The sequence below is a fragment of the Chiloscyllium plagiosum genome, unplaced genomic scaffold (assembly GCF_037043375.1).
Source record: "Chiloscyllium plagiosum isolate Xiang-an unplaced genomic scaffold, Cpla_swu_hap1 HiC_scaffold_35, whole genome shotgun sequence".
Taxonomy (NCBI): domain Eukaryota; kingdom Metazoa; phylum Chordata; class Chondrichthyes; order Orectolobiformes; family Hemiscylliidae; genus Chiloscyllium; species Chiloscyllium plagiosum.
Window position 1 is genome coordinate 36,287,239 of NW_028270173.1, and position 20,562 is coordinate 36,307,800.

At 43.4% G+C, this 20,562-nt stretch overlaps 1 pseudogene; it reads right to left on the reverse strand.

The window, feature by feature from the left end:
• Nucleotides 1-2,083: 2,083 nt before the first annotated feature.
• The window catches only part of LOC148140653 (putative G protein-coupled receptor 139), a 46,695-nt pseudogene continuing 28,216 nt past the window's right edge, over nt 2,084-20,562 (reverse strand).

Here is a 20,562-nt window from a genome sequence, read left to right on the forward strand (position 1 = left end):
TCAAAATGAAAATCAAGTTAATTGTTTTTTTCATCATTTTGGATTATCCTGGGGACAGGACGAAGATCACACGTCCCCCTGCAACATGCCCATGATCCTATCTTGTCTGACTTGAAGCCAAGCCTGTCAATCAGGCTGACGTCATGATCGGAAACCTGTCAGGTAGAGAAATCATCAGTTTTGGAACTTCATCTTCATATTACAAAGTTACCTCAATTGGCTTGATGGCCAGTTTGCAGTATTAAGTGAGGCTGAGAGTGTGGGTTCAATGCTTGTACCAGCTGAGAATTGCTGTAAGAGTCCTTCCTTCTCAATCTCTCCCCTTGTCTCAGTCTTGTTGACCCTCAGATTAAACCACCACCAGTCAATTAATTCCAATGGGAGAACAACTCTGGTTTGGTAAGACTAGGGTGACTTTTACAGGAGTAAACTTTGATTCCTACTGTTTTCATATACATTCCCCATTCCCCAAACTTTAGTCGGGCCTCCAAAACAAAAAGAAAATCCTAGTATTTATACAATCCTGACATGAATGAATGAGGGAGATGGGATTAAGTATGTTATTCACCACACACAGATCAGAAATGAAAAGGAATAAAATTCTACTTGTTGCACTGTCACAAATGATGTCACTTGTGATTTTGATGTGATTTGTTTTAGCTTTGTGGCAGATAACCAGATTGGTGGATTCCAACATGCAGTTCCAGGAAAGGTGTGGAAGCATTTCGTATGTGGAGAGGAATTTTGGAGAGGAATGGCAGGATTGAAATGCAACCATGAGTCTCAAAGACATGTTCTTTTCTTAATCATAGAATCCCCCACATTGTGGAAACATCCCATTTGGCCCAACAAGTCCACACTGACCTTCAAAAGAGTAGCCCACCCAGACACATTCCCTGATTACTGTACATTTTGCCCCTAACTAACGCACCTAACTGAACACTATGGGTAATTTAGCATGGCCAATTCACCTAACCTACACATCTTTGGATTGTGGGAGCAAACCAGAGCTCCTGGAGGAAGCCCAAGCAGACACAGGGAGAATGTGCAAACTCCATTCAGACAGTCACCTGAAGTTGGAATTGAACCCAGTCCCTGATGCTGTGAGGCAGCAGTGCTAACCACTGAGCCATCATACCACATTTACAGTTGGCTTTTGAGAATCTAGACAGCAACAGATGTAAAGTAGAGATGGAAATTAGATTAGATTAGATTACTTACAGTGTGGAAACAGGCCCTTTGGCCCAACAAGTCCATACCGACCCTCTGAAGAACCACCCACTCAGACACATTCCCCAATATTTACCCCTTCACCTCACACTACGGGCAATTGAGCATGGCCAATTCACCTAACCTGCGCACTTTTGGACTGTGGGAGGAAACCGGAGCACCCGGAGGAAACCCACGCAGACACGGGGAGAATGTGCAAACTCCACACAGACAGTTGCCTGAGGTGGGAAATGAACCCGGGTCTCTGGCACTGTGAGGCAGCAGTGATAACCACTGTGCCACTGTGCTGCTACCTGAGAAGAAAATCAAAGTTCTCAGCTGTGTCCGCTCACATTGAGGTTAGGATGGTTCTCAGTCCCTTTGATCCAATCTGGTGTTGAGCACAGTTATGCTTTGCACTCCAATAATGCATTTTCCACTAATCCTGATAGGGGACTTATGCCAGAAACATCAACTGTCCTGTTCCTCGGATGCTGTGTTTTCTCAGCACCACATTTTTCGATAATGCTTACTAATCAATACACATGGGTCAATGTTGCCCACGTACAACTCCTTCAACCACTACTCAACAGGGAGAGGAGAGTGTAGAAAAGTAATGGCAGAGACTGTCTGAGGGATAGGGATGGGAGACAGACATCAAAGCTATAAAATTAATTTGCACAAAAACAATACCCATCTCATACAGCACTTCCGTCAGAACCTTTTTCCCTTTTTTGAAAGGTGCAAGAAGTCCATGAATGCCATTCATAGAAGCGAAGGAAAGATATTGGCTGCTCTGTCAACTTCTGAAATCGTGGGACATGCTAATTTGCTCAGTCCCCATTCATTTCCGACCAATACTGTTCAATTTGTTTTAATTCTTACTGATTCCTGGTACTGTTGATGTGATTGGAGCAGTATAACCTAAAAAGGATTCGCATCTGGTATAGAGTAAATTCTTTTGTTTATTAACTAACTGATTAATTGATAAAGATGGATATGTCAACATACTTTTGAACTGTTCCCTGAACTTTGACTGTGTCACCCCATAAATAAATGCATTTGTGCAGCAATTTAAATCCACCAACATAATTGCAAGTTCCGCAAATATGTTTGAATAATAACTGTAATATTCATGACTGGTGCCCGTAATGATGTAGTAGAAGAAGTCAATAATGTAAAAAAGCCACAGCAGAATGAAACTGCTGATATGGCAAACAGCAAAATCATAAACCTTCTCCTGGTTTCAATTTCTTGATCACTGTATTTCTCTCCTTTGCTCTGACATTATGGGCTCGACTGGCCATAAATACGTATCTCATGGTAAGGCTGTTGAGAAACAGAATTAAAGCATATGGAAGCAACGGGGTTAATATCTTATCAAACCAGTCAAAGCCAACCCACCCATCATTGGTATAATAGCTTGGCTTGTAATTGCAGAACCATGGAATATTATCAATTACCTCCCCTGGTTCAATTCCAAAGTAAAAGGTAACATCCTTCAAACAAATGAGAATGCAGATCATTATTAGAACTATAGTCGCATTTTTATCAGTGCAATATTTTGTTTTCAGTTGATGACAACAAATGGCCACAAATCGATCAAAGGAAAAACTGACAGTGAACCAAACAGAACATTCTGACGTTGCATATACTAGAACAATGATAACACTACACAAAGGGGTGATTTCCAGGAAAGATGCCAGGACATAATAAGAACTGATCCGCCACAGTATGACATTCATGATAATAACTAGGAAATCTGCTGTCATTATGGCGACCAGATAGCATGTGGTGTTGGAGGAAAGGTCGCACTTTCGCCAATTGACGATCACAATAGTCATTAAATTAACTGTAAGAAAAGAAAGGAAACTGAACATTAACTTAGCAGACATATTCACTTTCTAAACCCAATCTATGGTGAGAGTAGGTTAGAAATTTCTTTAATGCTTAACTCCAAGTTTAACTCAGTCCATTTCAAGTTTTGGTGACTTGTAAAGTTGCCAGACAAATAACTGCTTCCACTTGTTGTCAATGTAAATATTGAAATATGATGGAAAGGTTTTAACTTAAACAGAATTACAGGTATAAGTTCTGTTGTTTGAAGTTTCCTCACTTGATCTTGCACACTCAAAAAAGAACCAAGGATTTGCAATCAAGAAAGTATCTTGCCTAAACCATTCCCCCCATCTCTTTCCTATACTAACCTCCCCTTTCACCTCCCGACATTGTCTAGTTCTCACCCACACTATCAAAAGCAGAATAAGAACACTTACAAATTTTATATGAAGGAAGGGAGAGATAATTAAGCTCCTTGTTTGATCAATCCTGTTGGTTTGTTTGAGGATTAGGAAACAGAAATGTATTAACCATGCACAGCAGAGGTTTGCATGTTCAGAGTTTCAGAAGAATGTCGAAGAGTTAGAATAAACGACAAACAGCATAGTACAATTATCAAGAAACATTAAAAAGAAAGCTCTTCTTAAGCAAGTCAACAGAAGATGAAATCCTGTTGGGAATGTGAGCACTGAGTATTGATGAGATATTAGCACCGAAAATTGAAAAATGATGAAACAAATATTAAATAATTGTTTACTTGCCTTCAGTATTTACTAGGGAGATAAAGCAGGTCAATGCGACATTGAAATCTGAGATTGACAATAAGTATCTCAAAATTATAAGAACAAGCAAATTCCATGAGGATGAAGTCTCTGATATAAATGGATTATGTTTGTATGTTTTATATGAGTCTATAGAAGAGGTTGCAGAGGTGATAACGGAAGTAGCATGTGTTCAAAGCATGACGTGGTGGTCTGCAAAATATTAATGAAGGGAAAATAATGAATTTGAGATGAAAGAAGAACAGATGACTAGGTGAGTGGTCAGATGTGTGGCAGATGCAGTTTAATGTGGATAAATGTATGGTTATCCACTTTGGTGGCAAGAACAGGAAGGCAGATTACTACCTAAATGGAATAAATTTAGGTAAAGGAGCAGTACAAAGAGATCTGGGTGTTCTTGTACAACAGTCAATGAAGGTAAGCATGCAGATACAGCAGGTAGTGAAGAAGGCTAATAGCATGCTGGCCTTCATAACAAGAGGGATTGAGTATAGAAGCAAAGAGGTACTTCTGCAGCTGTACAGGGCCCTGGTGAGACCACACCTGGAGCATTGTGTGCAGTTCTGGTCTCCAAATTTGAGGAAAGACATTCTGGCTATTGAGGGAGTGCAGCGTAGGTTCACGAGGTCAATTCCTGGAATGGCGGGACTACCTTACGCTGAAAGTCTGGAGTGACTGGACTTGTATACCCTGGAGTTTAGAAGACTGAGATGGGGTCTGATTGAGACATATAAGATTATTAAAGGATTGGACACTCTGGAGGCAGGAAACATGTTCCCGCTGATGGGTGAGTGCCGAACCAGAGGACACAGCTTAAAAATACGGGGTAGACCATTTAGGACAGAGATGAGAAGAAAGTTCTTCACCCAGAGTGTGGTGGCTGTGTGGAATGCTCTATCCCTGAGGGCAGTGGAGGCCCAGTCTCTGGATTCATTTAAGAAAGAGTTGGATAGAGCTCTCGAGGATAGTGGAATCAAGGGTTATGGAGATAAGGCAGGAACAGGATACTGATTAAGGATGATCAGCCATGATCATATTGAATGGTGGTGCAGGCTTGAAGGGCAGAATGGCCTACTCCTGCACCTATTGTCTATTGTCTATTCATATGGTGTATGAACATTGCCACTCAGTGTGGAATTCAAGCTGGAAAAAATTTCTTAACTTGCTTTATTGATCACCGTGGGGAAATCAAGAAGCAGTAGACAATGGTAATTCTTCAAGATAGAGGAACATAAGAAAAAGGATAAAAATGTGCCCTGACATCCCTTCAATCCTACCCACTATTCAGCAAGATTTGCTAATCTGCCGCAGGCCTCACTTCCCTTTTTGTATCAGATTCTCACAGCCCTCAATTCCCTGATATATACAAAAAAAAAACTAACTCCTCTTTAAATAATTCAGTGAACAAGCCTCCATAATTCTCTGGGGTAGAGAATTCTTCTTCTGGGAGAAGAAATTCATTTGCATGACAATTCTAAACAAATGTATCTTTATTCTGCAACGTTATGCCAAGTTCTAGATTTCCAAGTAATAGAAAAATCAAGTCACATCTACATATAATATACACATCATTTGGATGTTGAAAGTGCCTTCAATAAGGTTCCAAAAGTGATTCATGAACAGGGTTGAAGAATGAAGACTTGAAGGACAAGTCTCAGAATGAAATGTTAGCTAACATCAAGATGAAAAGCATTGAGAAGGAATACAGAGTTGTTGTTCAGATTGGCAGGAGGTGGGAAGTGGATTTCCACGTGGACACTTCACAACTGAAATTCATCACTTGTGTTTGGAATTAAACACAGTTCCTAACATTTATGATGACACTAATTTGTGCCAAGGTGAGAGGGTGTTGGGATAGTCAGTACGGAGAATGACTGAACCAAGTTTCAGAAAAACAGGAATAAACTTACAAGTAACAAAAAAAATTGACAAACCAAGTTCAACACAGATAATTATGTGGTATCATGCTTTGCTAAAATGAATAGATATCTCTTTTTTTGATTGGAAGGATTATTTTTATGAGGGGACCCGGGGGGGAGAAAGTTCCGATATCAAAACTTTGCATTATAGGTCAGCAAGGCGAGCAAATCATGAAGCAGTATTTATTTATAGAGGGAAAAGTTTGAAAATTATTGATGAAATGATTAAAGTGTTTTAACTATAGTACATCCATACTTAGAGTACATTGTGCAACTCCGGTTGTCAGATTGTTCAATATATATAAGCACTCAAAGCGATCTCTCTACTGAAACCTTGTACATATCAGAAAATGTTCCTCAGGCAAAGTCTCCTTTCTCTGGGAAAAAGAAGAGTAGGACTGATATGTAACCTCATGCATTATGAAAGGTCTCGACTGTCAGTAAAGAGAGAATGGTGGATTTTGCGGGGGAAGAGAATGACTAATAATCAACAAGAAAGCTTACTGAGATTTCAGAAGAATGCCCTTCACTAAAAGAATGGTGAGAATGTGGCATTACCATAGAGACTCATTGAGTGGAATAGTGTATATATCGCAGTCAATAGAGATGGATATGAGAGGAAACTTGATAAAATCTAAAGGAGATCAATATGTAAGTTTATGATGATAGAGGTACATGAAGGAGGTTGACAGGATGTTAGGGAGATGTGTATATATATATGAAAAAAAAGTGATCCAATTGGCTCAAATAGTTTGTCTCTGTGTCATATATGCTATTCAATCAGAATTATTTACTTTAATGCTTAACATTGAACATTTGCACCCAACAGCAAAATTGTTCCACTTTGGTATTAAGTGGAGAGATTTGTGACTTCAAATAAAACCAGCTTTTTTTGCTCATGTTAGTGATCAGCAGTTAATCCAATTATGAAGCATTAGATAGTCCCAATAGGATATGGTAACTGGGCTTGCATGTTTTCCAATAGCCAGCAACCCGTAATTAGTATGATGTTACAGTATATACTCGCTGAAAGTGTTTGCATTGAGTTTTGATTCAGTAGCATACAAATGTACATGGAAGGCAATAACTTGATAATTCTGTAAACCTGTCGGGTACCAACAAGTTTGGTTACTGGTGAGATATTAGGATCATTTTCAGACGGAATTCAAAATACTTGACTGAACAGGACACTGGTGAAATTACGCATGATGGATTCATTAATTCACCATGTACTATTGCCAGTCTCAGAATAAAACAAGACACCAGATCTCACACATTTCTTCACATTTCTCTGTACAAAGGCTGTCAAACAAAAGTGTCATGACTTCCACCACAGCTTCAGCAGTGAAGCAGGACCCTGTTCTACCCCAGTTAAAACAGGAATGCAACCCCATGAAACTGTTGCCAATTGATCAAAAGCAACCAACCTTATAAAGCATTTTTCACATGCATGTTGTAATTTTGGGGTTTTGGCAGAATTCGAAAGGATTTGCAACTTGATATTCAATTTGGGTAGCTATTCTAAAGTAATTTCTTCAGCAATTAAGTCCTGGAGTAGCCTTTGCATTCAGAGCCTGGAATTCAGGCAGCCTGTCCTCGGATGCTGCCTGAATTGCTGTGCTCTTCCAGCACCACTGATCCAGAATCTGGTTTCCAGCATCTGCAGTCATTGTTTTTACCTTTGCATTCAGAGCATCTGGCTCAGAGGTAGGAATGCAACACATCAGTGCCACAGGACCTCAAGCATATTGTCACACAATGTCATGAATATTCTCTTGATCACATTAATTGACTAAAGAAAATTGACAGCTGTATTATCCCACTATCTATGTGGAGTTTGCACATTCTCCCCGGGTCTGCATTGGTTTCTCCAGGGTGCTCTGGTTTCCTTCCACAGTCCAAATATGTGCAGTTTAGGTGGATCGGACATACTAAATTGTCCTATAGTGTCCAGGGATGTGCAGGACAGATGGGTTAGCCATGGCAAATGTAGGATTACAGGGATAGGGGAGGGGATGTGTCTGGGTGGGATGCTCTGCAGATGGTCAGTATGGACATGATTACCTGAATGGCCAGCTTCCATCCTGTAGGGATTCTATAATTGTAAGAAACAAGGTTTTCTTGAACCAAAGTTCTTTGGGCTGTATACTCCTATAGTGCTTTTAGGAAAGCATTTTCTTCCACTTTTTCTGCTATGATGTTGAAGGAACTGTGATTTCATTTTAAATTGAAGCAGTATAAGGTTTGATTGGAATACATCAATGATTGTGTTTCCACTTGTTTTCTGGCCTTGTCCTTTCAGGTGGTTCTGTTTAGCATGGGAAATGCCTCAACATCATTTTTCCATTCATTGTGCTATGAGACATCACAATAGATTTGTAAACTGCATACATTTGATGCACATGGTTGCTCAACCAGATCAAGTGAGACAAACAGAGTTGCAAAACATTGCTGACTTTGCTGTCCATCAGTGAACGCAGTTAGGTAGCAGTTCAGAACAAATCCTGTTTCTGAAAGGAACACTATAAAGCTGTAGATCAGAGAATTGAAAGGTGGAAATAGAGTTAACATTTCAGATTAAAATGGCCTTTTATCAAATCAGCTAGAAGTTTGGAGATATATAACTTTTGCATCAATATGCTTATCTTGTTTATGTTTATTTATTTGGGGAAAGTCAGCATTACTGGCCAGCCAGCCCATCCCGAGCTCCCCTTTAAAAGTCGAAGGTGAGCTGCCTTATCAAACTTTGCAGACCATGTGCTGTAGGCTGATGCTGAATGCTATTAGAACATAGAACATAGAACAGTACAGCACAGAACAGGCCCTTCAGCCCACGATGTTGTGTCGACCACTGAACCTCATGTATGCACCCTCAAATTTCTGTGACCATATGCATGTCCAGGAGTCTCTTAAATGTCCCCAATGACCCTGCCTCCACAGCTGCTGCTGGCAATGCATTCCATGCTCTCACAACTCTCTGTGTAAAGAACCCACCTCTTACATCCCCTCTATACTTTCCTCCAAACAGCTTAAAACTATGACCCCTCATGTTAGTCATTTCTGCCCTGGGAAATAGTCTCTGGCTATCGACTCTATCTATGCCTCTCATTATCTTGTATACCTCAATTAGGTCCCCTCTTCTCCTCCTTTTCTCCAATGAAAAAAGTCCGAGCTCAGTCAACCTCTCCTCATTAGATAAGCCCTCCAGTCCAGGCAGCATCCTAGTAACCCTCCTCTGAACCCTCTCCAAAGCATCCACATCTTTCTTATAATAGGGCGACCAGAGCTGGATGCAGTATTCCACGTGCAGTCTAACCAAAGTTTTATAGAGCTGCAACAAGATCTCACAACTCTTAAACTCAATCCCCCTGTTAATGAAAGCCAAAACACCATATGCTTTCTTAACAACCCTGTCCACTTGGGTGGCCATTTTAAGGGATATATGTACCTGCACCCCAAGATCCCTCTGTTCCTCCACACTGCCAAGAATCCTATCCTTAATCCTGTACTCAGCTTTCAAATTCAAACTTCCAAAATGCACCACCTCGCATTTATCCAGGTTGAACTCCATCTGCCACCTCTCAGCCCATCTCTGCATCCTGTCAATGTCCCGCTGCAGCCTACAACAGCCCTCTATACTGTCAACGACACCTCCAACCTTTCTGTCATCTGCAAACTTGCTGACCCATCCTTCAATCCCCTCATCCAAGTCATTAATAAAAATTACAAACAACAGAGGCCCAAAGACAGAGCCCTGTGGAACACCACTCACCACAGATTTCCAGGCAGAATATTTTCCTTCTACTACCACTCGCTGTCTTCTGTTGACTAGCCAATTCTGTATCCAGACAGCTATGTTCCCCTGAATCCCATTCCTCCTGACCTTCTGAATGAGTCTACCATGGGGAACCTTATCAAATGCCTTGCTGAAGTCCATATACATCACATCCACAGCTCGACCCTCATCAACTTTTCTAGTCACATCCTCAAAGAACCCGATAAGGTTTGTGAGGCACGACCTGCCCCTCACAAAGCCGTGTTGACTGCATTTAATTAAGCCATGCTCTTCCAGATGGTCATAAATCCTATCCCTCAGAATCCTTTCTAACACTTTGCAGACGACAGACATGAGACTTACTGGTCTGTAATTACCAGGTATTTCCCAATTTCCTTTCTTGAAGAGAGGAATTACATTTGCCTCTATCCAGTCCTCAGGTACGACTCCAGTGGAGAGCGAGGATGAAAAGATCTTTGCTAATGGCAAAGCAATTGCATTTCTCGTTTCCCAAAGCAGCCGAGGACAAATCTGGTCCGGGCCTGGCGACTTATCAATCTAAATGTTTGACAAAATTTTCAGCACATCAGCTTCCTCTATCTCTATCCATTTCAGCATGCACACCTGCTCTTCAAAGGTTTCATTCACTACAAAGTTCATTTCTTTCGTAAAGACAGAAGCAAAAAATTCATTTAGGGCTTCCCCTACCTCCTCAGACTCCACACACAAATTCCCTATGATATCCCTGATCGGTCCTACTCTTTCTTTGACCATCCTCTTATTCCTCACATAAATGCAAAATGTCTTTGTGTTCTCCCTAATACGTTCTGCCAAGCCTTTCTCGTGATCCCTCCTGGCTCTCCTCAGACCATTTTTAAACTCTTTCCTCGCCTGTCTGTAATCTTGTAGAGCTGAGCTTGACCCTAGCTTCCTCCACCTTATGTAAGCTACCTTTTTCCTTTTGACGAAAAGCTCCACTGCTCTCGTTATCCAAGGTTCCTTTATCTTACCACTTCTTGCATGTCTCAGTTCCTTAAGACTGTTCCTTAAGCAGTCTCCACATGTCTATAGTGCCTTTACCCTGGAACAATTGCTCTCAAGTCATGCTTCCTAACTCATGTCTAATCGCATCATAGTTTCCTCTTCCCCAGTTAAATATCCTCCCATTTTGCCTAATCCTCTCCTTCTCCATAGCTATGTAGAATGTGAGGCAGTTGTGGTCACTATCACCAAAATGCTCTCCCACCACAAGATCTGATACCTGCCCCAGCTCGTTTCCGAGCACTAAGTCTAGAATGGCCTCTCCTCTCGTCGTACCGTCAATGTACTGAGTTAGGAAACCCTCCTCAACACACCTTACAAAAACTCCCTATTAGGGAGGGATTTCCAGGATTTTGACCCAGCAAAGAAGTGTTGATATATTTTCAAGTCAGGATGGTGAGGGACTTGGAGGGAAACTTGCAGGTGCTGTTGTTCCCCATATATCTACTGAACTTGTCTTTCAAGGTGATAGGGGCAATTACTTTCTAAGGAGCCCTAGTGAATGTTATTATATATGAAAGGCTTTATGAGAGATCAATATATGACATGCACCAATATAGAATCCAATGGAAAATTTTAATTTAATGTCATCCTTAGAATTTCATGGCATTGTCAATAAATAATCCAGGATGGAAAAATGGGTGGAAATTTCCCAGGTCCAAAATCCAAAGGGCTATGGCACGATATTTTGTTGAATTGTGAGAGGTTAAGCAAGGATTTTCTCAATGTCAAAATTGACATGTCACATTTTCCAAGCTAAATTCTAACAGTGAGACAAAATCTCACTGGCTCGTGGTGACAGACCTATTACGGGAATTATCCATAACCATAAAACAGAGGAAAAGAAGCAGTCCATTGAGTCTGCTCCTTAATTCCATGCAATGATGATCTGATAATCCTCCATTCCACTTACCTGCCTTTTCTCCATGACTTTTTATTTAGTTGCTGATTAATAATCTGTCTGTCTCAGCCTTGAGTATACTTAAACACCCTGCTTCAACAGCTGTCTGCGGTAAAAAGTTCCACTGACTCACTACCTACTGACAGAAGAAATTCATTCTCATGTCTTTCTTAAGTTCCTTATTATGAGATTGAGCTCCCTGGTTCTAGACTCTCCCACAAGGACAAACAATCTCTCCAAATTTATCCTCTCGATTTCCCAAAGAATCTTACATATTTCAATGATGTTGCCTCTTAATCTTTAAAACTTCAATGATTATAGGCCAAAGAGGGCATAATTTTAAAGTGAAACACAGCAATTTTAGAAGGGATTTAAGGAAAATGTTTTTCTTTCACCAGAGGGTGATGGCGATCTGGAATGCACTGACCAGAAGGGTAGTTGAGGCAGGTGACCTCACAACCTTGAATGAACATTCGAAGTATCATAACACTCAAGTCAATAAACCAAAAGCTGAAAGGTATAGTTTTTTTAATCTTTTTAAATAATAATCACCCTTCTATTGGTCCTGCAGAAATGCATAACGTCATATCTTTCTACATTATATTCCATAGGCCACATTTTCTTTCCTATTCACTAGACCTGACGATATCCCTCTGTATACTCTTGATATCATCCTTGCCACTTGCTGTTCCATCTATTTTTGACTCATCTAAAAACTTGATGATAGAACAGTCACTTTCTTTCTTGGTCTTATATAGTTAAAGACAGCAAATAATTGTGCCCCAACACTGATCCCTGTGGCACTCCATTGGTTACAGTTTGTCATTTTGAAAATGACCCTGTTATCCCAACAGGTATCTGTCGTCTGTTAGTGAGCCAATCCTCTATGCATGCTAATATATGGCTTTGAATACCATAGGCTCTGACCTTAAAGTGATAGCTGAAGAAACACCTTCTGAAAATTCAAATATGTTACATCCACTACTCTCCTTTTATTGATCTTGCTTGTATGTCAGGTACAATTTCCCCTTTGTGAAGTCATGTTATGAATTTCTAAATGCTTTGTATAATTTAGAAAAGACTCTTAACATTTTGCAATAAAAGCCATTAATATCACTGGCCTATTGTTATCTGTTTTTGTCTCCTTTTCTTTTAAATAAAGGTGTTCCATTGATGATGTTCCAATCCACTGTGACTTTTCCAGAATCTAAGGATTCTTGGAAGACCACTAACAAATCATCCACCATTTCATTATCTGCTGCCTTTAATATTACGCATTATCACCGTTCTGACATAATCCCACCTCACTATTCCGCAACTGGCCACATGGAAACTAAATGCTGACAATTTCTGACATCGAAGTCAAAGTGAGTATCTGATGACTCTGGCTCACTAATTGTTCTGCCAGACCTTCGTTCACTGAGCTCCAATGTTTAATGGTACACTCCTTGGGCAGTGACTACATGCACCTCATTGCCCATGGATGCTGGCATGTGTCAGCTTCTCAGCCCTCTCATTACATGTCTCCAATGTGCTTACAGCACACTCCCATCCTGCCATGATGCATTTGTAGTGTGCCAGAACTCTTTTTGGAATGCGTGGAAATTTTGTGTAGACAGCCAGGTATCTGGCTCATGGACTGGACCATGCTGCATCTCAAGACTTGCTTTCTGGATGCTCACACCATGGGTTCCTTTCCATGTCTTGCCTTTTAACACACCAACCCTCAGCTGCACTTTATTGGTTAGCAGTGCTTTTGCTTTACTTTGCAGCTGGATGCAGCCAGAATGCCAGGCAGCCTATCATACTACAGCAATTATCAGTCAAGAGGTTGGGACATGTTGTTATGCAGTACAGTGCCACGTCACACTTACACCTGCACCTTGTACCAAATTGGCTGCAGCAAACACATTACACATGCTGCAAAGTCTAAGATTAGCATCCTCAATCATGTCCAAGGAGACACTCTTCAACAAGGGGATCCCAGTGCAGTCAGTCACAGCAGCATTACTGTCAACCCAGGGGCTCATGAATATTCATTGGGCTGGTCAGTGCATTCAGGGTCAAAGGTTCTATACCTCTGCTATTGGGAATTGGGCCATGGACAGTCATGTAGGTCCAATGTTACCAGTCCAGGAAGTGTTGGGAAATCATTCAGGGAGCTGTAGATATGCCAGTCAGAGTCTGGTCATTCACTGTTGCCTGTCTCAGTCTCTCAAGGCAGTTGACATATCGTCTGTCATTGTGATCCATTCGCAAGCATGCAAAGGAGTAATTAACAGTGGCAACTGCTGAAGTTGTGAGGTTGGGGAAACGTAATTATGAAGATTGGAGTCAGAATGCCAACAGGCAGAGAGTATGACAATTATGAAGGGATAAATCAATACATAACGGAGAGGTGCAGACAATAGAGCATAGGAGGGAAAATTATCATGAGCGAGGAAGACTGTTTTTGTTGACTAACAAAACCCTGGTCTCCTTGGAGGAGCAGTGCTCTACCTGGCTTGGTCAGCTTACCTCATATGCCTGGGGTTGGGGAATAAGGACTGGGTGGTGGTGATAAAATGGATAGATGAAGAATTAGTTAGAGGGGTTGAGTGGGGAAGTTGAAAGCCAATAGGGTTAGCAGAGAGGGCCATCAGGAACAGGTTGTTTACATCTGAGGGATCGCCAATGGGGAGACATTGAGACTAAGACTCACTGTTCAAGGAGTGACGTCTGAAACCTTCCATCAGGCTGTATATAACAAGGGTACAAAGCAATGAAGGCTCTTGTGATGGGTGGATATGTGTCCTTTGGGCCAGAATATTTGGTTCACATCCCACATACTTCAGACATGTGTAATAACATCTCTGAACAGGTTGGTAAGAACATTAGTAGACAAGCAGGAGGCTGGAAGAGCACAGCAAGTCAGGCAGCATTAGGAGGTGGAGAAGTCAACATTTTGGGTATAAATGTTCTCATCACAGCCTGAGCAAGCACGATAAGTATTCCAAATGGAAAGGGAAATGGGTTCAAGTTGCAGTGATGTGAGGCATTTCAAAGGGTAACACAGAAACCGTACACTGAAGCTGAAACACACTGATGAGCATTACATGCTTAGTGAACTTTTGGCATTAGCTCAATGTGTGCAGTCCAGATAGTTGTTTCAAGTATTCAGAATTACATCACGCACAATAATAAATGAATCCAATGAATGGTTGTGGTGCACTAGTAACACGTGCCTACCAGTTATTAATCCACACCCTCCACATGGTGCAAGCACTGCTTTCTTCCCACTCTGAACCATTCAATATCATGCAGCACTAAAGACGGGTGTGCTCTCTACCTTCATTGATACAACTATGGTGAGACTGAGACTCATACAGAACTGACAGTGACCATATGTTTAAAATATCAAAATATATTTACAGTGAAGTGCCATCTTAGAGTAGGGTTATAAATTCATAGAGATGTACAGCATGGAAACAGACCCTTCAGTCCAACGTATCCATGCTGACCAGATATTCTAAATTAACCCAGTCCCATTTGGCAGTATTTGGCCTATATCCTTCTAAACCCTTCCCATTCATGTACCCATCCAGATGTATGTTAAATGTTCTAATTGTACCCATCCACCTCCTCCACTTCTTCTGTCAGCTCATTTCATACATGCACCACCCCCTGCATGAAAACTTTGGCCTTGAGGTCCATTTTAAATCTTTCCCTTCGCACCTTAAAATTATGCCCTCTAGTTTGGACTCATTCTTTATTTCCCTCCTGCTTTGTTGCAGTGCAGTTCTGATTTTCGAGGCCGGGGTCAGTGAACATGTTCTACAATGGAATCGATTGGCCTTAGAGTTTTTGGTCAGACAATGCTCGGGTGTTGGCAGCAGGAGCCCCTGGAAATGTTTAATCTGTCCAGCCGACAGTCACCTTCCTCAGTTTGACCTCTGACAGGCCTGAGGCTGGTTGGTAGGGTGGAGGTGGATGCCCCAGCCACCTCTGAAGTGTCTTGAGTCGAAATCTCTGAGGGGACTGCAGTGTGGTTCTTCTGCTGACAGGATGCGACTGGCACTGCCCTGTCTCCTTGTGAGGAAGGTGATCTACTTGAGTCAGTTCAAGGTCCTACGTCTCCCGGGCTACTGATGCATCAGAGTGCAAGTCTGTGTGTATGTCCAGCAGACTCTGAAACTCTTACATGTCCTTACTCCAACCCCAACACACCAGGCTTTGTTATCACATGGCCTGCCACCACAAACAACACATAGTCAGCTACTAATAGTCCAGATTATCAGCTGACCATTACTAATTCTGTTTTCTGCCCAGTTGCTGATGTCTCTCTTTCGCTAGGCTCTATCTCCACCTATCATTTACTCAACCCCGTCCACTCAATCTTCAGCATATTTTCCAATCTTTTCCCAGCTACAATCAATTCTGAAGAGGGGTCACTGAACCTGAAACATTAACCCTGCTTTCTCTCACAATAGGTGCTGCTAAAACTTCTCCAGCAACCTCTGACTTTGTTTCTGAGATGGCTGGACTGGCTCTCCATGATAGCCACCAACCAGTCATGGAAGAAACCAGCTACTTGCATTCCTGAGACAGAGCTTGCCAACCTTGGTGTTCAGGGAGGAGACAGTGAGGACTGCAGATGCTGGAGATCAGAGTTTAAGAGTGTGATGCTGGAAAAGCACAGCCATTTAGGCAGCATCCAAGGGAGCAGGAGAGTTGCCATTTTGAGCGTAAAGTCCTTCATCGGGAATTATGTTTTGAGCATAAGCTCTTCATCAGAAAGAGCTTATGCTTGAAGCGTCAACTGTTCTTCTCCCCATATGCTGCCTGACCAGCTGTGTTTTTGCAGCACTACACTCATCAAACTTGGTGTTCAGATGGTCACCTCCATCTCCGCCCCATTACCTCCCCCAGCCTTGATGCACCCGCCTGCTGATCGTGTGAATGGGGCTGAGCAGAATCCCAGCCTCCACCAGGCCTCCGAGTGCCAACAGTCTGAGGGGTTTCTACCTTGACCAGCTTCAGAGATGTGGTAGTGAGGTGGTCACCAGCAGGTGTTGTGACTCAAAGCAGGCTGATATTTCCAGTTAGTGTCAATGTCTGAGCTGCAGAAGTGCACAGGAGGCATCCTTTCTGGATCTTCCTCCTTAGGTGTTCATGGTCTCTGCTTCTGAGCTGGTGGAGGGGATGTCTTGCAGGGCGGACTTGTTGAAAACAAACGAGAGGTAGTTCACTGATGCCTTCAGCAGACAAAAGAGAGAGTGTGCCTTGACCAAGGGCAAAAAATGGCATATTAACAGTAAATGCACAGTGGGCTGAGTAAAAGACCAGCACAACAATGGGAATTGCTTCTTACTTGGCAGGTAGGACATGGATATTTTAGCTGCCCCACATGATTGTTCTCAGTACTCAATAGCTAAGGCTACTTCAGGCTAATGAGGAGAGAAGTATCTGGCATCCTGTCACCCATCATGTCTCTTTTAGTCCTGACATGTGCAATTCTCAGCTGGAATGAGACAAAGGGAGAGATTGAGTGAGATTAAAGTGGCTGGCAGGAGTAGGTAGTGCTGGTGCAGGTGGCAGAAGTTTGGTGAGGTGTCCCAAAGGAGAGCTGAAAATGTGTTGCTGGAAAAGCGCAGCAGGTCAGGCAGCATCCAGGGAACAGGAGAATTGATGTTTCGGGCATAAGCCCTTCTTCAGGAATGAGGAAAGTGTGTCCAGCAGGCTAAGATAAAAGTTAGGGAGGAGGGACTTAGGGGAGGGGCGTCGGAAATGCGATTGGTGGAAAGAGGTCAAGGTGAGGGTGATAGGTCAGACTGGGGTGGGGGCGGAGAGGTCAGGAAGAAGATTGCAGGTTAGGAAGGCGGTGCTGAGTTCGATGGATTTGACTGAGACAAGGTGGGGGGAGGGGAAATGAGGAAACTGGTGAAATCCGAGTTCATCCCTTGTGGTTGGAGGGTTCCGAGGCGGAAGATGAGGCGCTCTTCCTCCAACCGTAGTGTTGTTGTGGTCTGGCGATGGAGGAGTCCAAAGACCTGCATATCCTTGGTGGAGTGGGAGGGGGAGTTGAAGTGTTGAGCCACAGGGTGGTTGGGTTGGTTGGTCCAGGTGTCCCAGAGGTGTTCTCTGAAACGCTCCACAAGTAGGCGGCCTGACTCCCCAATATAGAGGAGGCCACATCGGGTGCAGAGGATGCAATAGATGATGTGTGTGGAGGTGCAGGTGAATTTGTGGCGGATATGGAAGTTTCCTTTGGGGCCTTAGAGGGAGGTGAGGGGGGAGGTGTGGGTGCAAGTCTTGCACCTCCTGCGGTTGCAGGGGAAGGTGCCGGGAGTGGAGGTTGGGTTGGTGGGGGGGTGTGGATCTGACGAGGGAGTCACAGAGGGAGTGGTCTTTACGGAATGCTGATAGGGGAGGGGAGGGAAATATATCCTTGGTGGTGGGGTCCGTTTGGAGGTGGCGGAAATGATGGCGGATGATGCGCTGTACATGGAGATTGGTGGGGTGGTAGGTGAGGACCAGTGGGGTTCTGTCCTGGTGGCGGTTGGAGGGTCGGGGCTCAAGGGCGGAGGAGCGGGAAGTTAAGAGATGTGGTGGAGGGCATCATCGACCACGTCGGGGGGGAAATTGCGGTCCTTGAAGAAGGAGGCCATCTGGGTTGTACGTTTTTGGAACTGGCCCTCCTGGGAGCAGATGCAGCAGAGACGAAGGAATTGGGAGAATGGGATGACATTTTTACAAGGGGCAGGGTGGGAGGAGGTGTAGTCCAGGTAGCTGTGGGAGTCGGTCGGTTTGTAGTAGATGTCCGTGTTGATTCGGTCGCCTGAGATAAAAATAGAAAGGTCGAGGAAGGGGAGGGAGGAATCTGAGACTGTCCAAGTGAATTTGAGGTCAGGGTGGAAGGTGTTGGTGAAGTGGATGAACTGTTCAACCTCCTCGTGGGAGCACAAGGCGGCGCCGATACAGTCATCGATGTAGCGGAGGAAAAGGTGGGGGGTGGGGCCAGTGTAGTTGCGGAAGATGGACTGTTCCACATATCCTACGAAGAGGCAGGCATAGCTGGGGCCCATGCGCGTGCCCATGGCTACTCCTTTCGTTTGGAGGAAATGGGAGGATTGGAAAGAGAAGTTGTTCAGGGTGAGGACCAGTTCAGTCAGTCGAAGGAGGGTGTCAGTGGAACGGTACTGGTTGGTACGGCGGGAAAGGAAGAAGCTGAGGGCTTTAAGTCCTTCGTGATGGGGGATGGAGGTGTACAGGGACTGGATGTCCATGGTGAAGATAAGGCGTTGGGGACCGGGGAAGCGAAAATCATGGAGGAGATGGAGGGTATGGGTGGTGTCCCGAACGTAGGTGGGGAGTTCTTGGACTAAGGGGGACAGGACCGTGTCGAGGTATGCGGAGAGGAGTTCGGTGGGGCAGGAGCAGGCGGAGACAATGGGTCGGCCAGGGCAGTCAGGTTTGTGGATTTTGGGCAGGAGGTATAAGCGGGCGGTGCAGGGTTGTGGGACTATGAGGTTGGAGGCGGTGGATGGGAGATCCCCCGAGGTGATGAGGTTTGGCAGGAGGTCCAGAAGGAGAGTTGACAGTGCAGAGGCAATCTCATGTTCGCACTGTTGGAAGTAGGTAAGAGGGAGTGAGGTAGAATGTTGCATGTGTGGTGAGGGTGGTAGAGGGGTGCACTAGCAGAGACAGAGGAGAGAAATTCATGGCACCTACCTGTGGTGATGCAGAGAAGGTTACTGACTTCCTTACCTTGCTGGGCATTCCTCCAGACTGTGCAGATTGCAGCAAACTAGGTACCAAACTCGGAATACACCGATTGGCCATGGCATCATAGTCTCCTCGGTTGACCCCGTCGATAGAGGATATATCTTTTTTATACTACCCCATCAACCAGGAACTCCAGGATCCTACACATAAAGTGAAGCATCCATTTCACCCACTCCACTGCAAGCCATGCAGGGCAGCTGTGGACTGGCAATGCTTAACCGGATATACAGTAGCCCATTAAATATGGCACCGGTGACAGGAATGCCGACATGTGCCAGCAGGAAAGACAAGTTGAAAAATCGGGTTAGCATCAGACAACAGGAGCGCTGTAGAGGCTTGAGAGAGGCAACTTTGTGATGATTGTGTGAGCAAATCCACTTCAACTTATGGAGAGATATCCTCCATGGAAGTTAACACAAGTAAGGGAAGATTGAGCTTGACGCTTCTCATGCTTTCTCCCTCATCAAGCTTTGACTGCCAGCCCTTGAACACAGCTGCCATCGCCTGCTCTGTGAACACATGTAATTGTTTATTGGTGATAATTATAATTATTCCATGCCATTATTTGTATTTTGGTAATATGAACTTGCATGTCATATCTGACTGATCGAGAAAAAAATGAGGAAGTCACTAACATAATGCTCGAGATGGATCAAAACATGTTTTCTACTTGGACACATAGGAAGCAATCTATAAGGATCTATCAAGCAGATTTTAATAAAGATAAGAATTGGAATTGGTATATAGAATTGGAAGAAGCATTACTGAACAGATCAATCAATCTTTTGAAGGGAGCAGATGAAATGCTGGGATAATGTTCTCTGATTGCCATAATGTGACAAATGGTGTTTACCGAGAACCTGTACTGAGGCTTGAGATTTTCACAGTATTTTTCTGTGTCTCCTTTCATCAATATGGACAGCTTGAAAGAGTTTGCTGCTGAGAGCAGTGAATAAATCCTTTGGTGATAGCTTACAGCTGTCGACTGTAAAAAAACAGAAAACACTGAAGAAACTCAACAAGGTTTGGCAACATAGAACAGTACAGCACAGAACAGGCCCTTCAGCCCATGATGTTGTGCCAACCATTGGTCCTCATGTAAGGTAAACCTAATGTACGAACCCTTAAATATCTGTGACCATATGCATGTCCAGCAGTCTCTTAAATATCCCCAATGACCTCACTTCCACAACTGCTGCTGGCAATGCATTCCATGCTCTCAACTCTCTGCGTAAAGAACGCACCTCTGACATCCCCTCTATACTTTCCGCCAAACAGCTTAAAACTATGACCCCTCGTGATAACAATTTCTGCCTTGGGAAATAGTCTCTG